Source organism: Rattus rattus, chromosome 1 (genome assembly GCF_011064425.1).
Source record: "Rattus rattus isolate New Zealand chromosome 1, Rrattus_CSIRO_v1, whole genome shotgun sequence".
In the NCBI taxonomy this organism is placed as follows: Eukaryota; Metazoa; Chordata; class Mammalia; order Rodentia; family Muridae; genus Rattus; species Rattus rattus.
Window position 1 is genome coordinate 61,969,146 of NC_046154.1, and position 3,416 is coordinate 61,972,561.

The following is a 3,416-nucleotide window of genomic DNA, read 5'->3' on the forward strand; positions in this document are numbered from 1 at the left end:
ATTTTGAGCCTAATAAGCACAGAGTTGTAATTTAATTATATCTGAGACTTAAGATTTTTCTCTGCTCTTGGATAGATCTCATCTCCAAATTCTAGACAAGAGCCTCTATTCGAAAAAATCCTTTGATTCTGTAAACAGATTTTAGCATGCAGAATAAATCCCAGCATTTAAATTACTGACTTGGCTGCTAAATCAACAACATAGATGGGATCCAGGGTTTGAGCCAGAGAAAAATAATGAAGGTTCAAGAGTGAGAATTATTACATTATTATAAAAGTTTTTTAAGGACTGCTTTAACTCTCATAAACCCATCTTTCATTCTGTTTCTTCTGCTTGACCCCACACCCTTTCATTTGAGTTGGTCCCAATTTCTTAGGGAGGTGGCAAACAGACTAGCATTTAACCAATGCTTTCCCTATACATGGATGTGTGCTGATGCCTATAGGAAAAATCCAGTACCTATAGAATACAGGCTACTGAACCACATATGCTTTTAAATGGCATGCTCATATAGGTTATTGCATAGCAATGTCCCCACAAGCTCCTCAGAACCTTAGGATAGTACATAGATTTCCTAAAGGCACAAGACCAGGCACATTTTTATGGGCATATTATACTCAGGTAGCATGGGAATGGGTTTCCTTGCTATGAGAGTATGGGAAACAAATGCCCCTCCCAGCAATGTCTACCTCATAATCTCATCTTTTTTATAGATGTATTTTTATGAGTAAGAGTAACTTAGGTCTCAGGAGGAATTAAAGTTGAAGGTTGATGAGATGACCTTGAGACACAGAGATCACTGGCTTATCTGTGTGGGATCAGTGTTATCACAAGGGTCCTGTAAGTATAGAAGGAAGACTGTCACAGTGATACCATGAAAGAGACTCGGGTCCTCACTTCTAGCTTTTGAAGAAGGAAATGGGCACTACCCAAGCTGCCCATTTCTAGAAGACATAAAATGTCTTTACCTAAAGATACCAGCAGGACTTTATCCCTAGTGAGAGTGCGATGTCTTGAATGAGTGGGGCCACAAAAGCTCTTATGTTTAATGTGTTGTACCCAGCTGATATAACTCTTTGGGAAGAATTAGGAGGTGTAACCTCATTGGAGGAGGTGTGTCGCTGGGGTAGACTTTGAGGTTTCAAAAGCCCATGCCATTCCAGTTATTTTCTCTTTGTCTTGTGGCTGTCTCAACATACAAGCTCTCGGTTGCTTCTCCAGCACCAAGCCTGCCAGATCCTACACTCAACACCATGATCGCTATGAACTAAGTCCCTGAAACTGTACTTGAGCTCCCAATGAACTCTTTCTTCAATCAGTTGCCTTGGTCCTAGTGTCCAGTTGGGGCACTAGAAAAGTAACAGAATATATATTAGAGAGGATTAACTCAATTAGCACATGGTCTAAGTAGTCCAGCAGTAGCTTTCCAGTGACGGAATGAACAATGATTCAGCAATTATTCAGTGCACAGACTGGCTGTATCAGCCATTCCAGTCTGATGCTGGAGTCCTCCCAGAAGCTCTAGTGAGTTTCCAGTCTTCAGTGTATATTGGAATCCCAAGATTCAAAACCAGGGAAGGACTGGCTCAGAAGCAGGATGGATGAACTCGCCAGCAAAGGTAGGGACAAGTAGTCAAAAGGCAAAAGCATTCTTTTCCTGTGTCCTTTGACATGGGTTGCTCTCAGAAGTTGTGGTCCAAACTGAAGGTGGCTCTTCTCACCTCAGCCAAGCCAATCCAGAAGAATCTTCACAGCTGTGCCCATCTGCTTGGGATTTAGTTGATTCTAGATGTCATCAAGTTGACAACCAGAACTAGTCACCATTGCTCCTTATCCAATTCTTTATGGAAATACCCCTAAGATACCCTAAGAGCTGTGCGCGTTCCTGATTTCCTTGGCATCGCTTCAAACTCGTCATCTTCCCACTTCAGCTTCTAAAGTGCTTGGATTAGAAGTAGTCACCACGTGCCCAATCTGACTGTGGTTTTGGTTTTGTTGTTTATAATACTTACACAGAAAGAGTGGTTCGAATCTAAAAGGTTTGTGGGATGGATTTGTCTTGAAGGTGTGATTTGAAAAAATCCTGGGGTGGCTCTGTCACATGCTACCTCCTCACACATTGTCCTACTATTTGCAATATATCCCTCTATATGTTGAACCCACTTCCATGGAAAGAACTCTAAGCACCCAACATGGGAAGAACCGGAGAAAGGTGGTCCATACCCCAGGAAACCAAAACCAGAGACTAAACACAGAAAATGAAAGAGAGCATGGCAAACCATAGACACTCACTCGAAAGTGGGGACAGACTCTGAAGTGAGACATGACCAGTACCCACCACCTCCCTGCCCCACTATTGCCTGGGGAGGCAAGCAATGAACCTATGGGAAATCAGTGTAAAAGAAGAATCTAACATGCACCGTCAGAGGAAAGCAGTTCAGCCCATGGACTCAGCTCCAGAGAGGGAGTGTGGGACCCTAAAGTTGAAGACTATAGAATGTTCATCATCTCCCACCCTCACCTTTGCCCCAGGAAGAGCTGAGCAGAATGTGGAAAATCATACATCATACAGATCCCAAGCAGAACCAACTGTGGAAGTGGCGGCAGATGTCTGTTAACAGAATCTAAAGAGGAAATCCCCAACTCAAGCCTGACCTGCTCATAGGTATGAGGATCACAGCAAGTTTGTTATGGGAATGGGTACATTCCCTTGTGTATTAAACCTAAAAAGGACACAGTGAACTGAGCAAGTATGCACTCTCCCAGCTAACACTGGTGATGCTGACAAATCATTGCAGTTCTTACAGACACCAATTCTCCTTCTGAATATACATATCTATATATATTCAAATAAAGACACCCCTGAAAAAGGTCCATCTGAGATAAAATGTAAAAAAATTGGTTTGTGGGGAATACAAACAAGAAGACACAAACACTGCATCAGTTGCTCAAGACATATCATAGAAACACAAAAGCTAGGAGACAGCATTCCACCATGACACTCCCATAAGCTCATCACAAGAAAACAAAGGTAAAAGAAATGATTGGAGGGGCAAAAAGTGTTTCAGAGTCCTACATTTCAAAGGTGTCAAAGGCAAGACACAAATGAATCATTTAACTCAGGACCTAGATAAGTTACAAGTGGGTGAACAAAGCAGTAAATCAGAGAAACACACACACACACACACACACACACACACACACACAGAGAGAGAGAGAGAGAGAGAGAGAGACCACTGGAAAAGTCAGCAGTGAAATTGACATGCTAGAGAAGAATGAAACATGCTTTAGAAACTGGGCTGGAGAGATGGCTTAGCAGTTGAGAGCACTTGCGTTTGAAGGAGCTAAGATAGAATCAAGTGGCTCAAACAATCTTTTCAATAAAATTATAAAAGTCTATATAGATTTGCGGAACT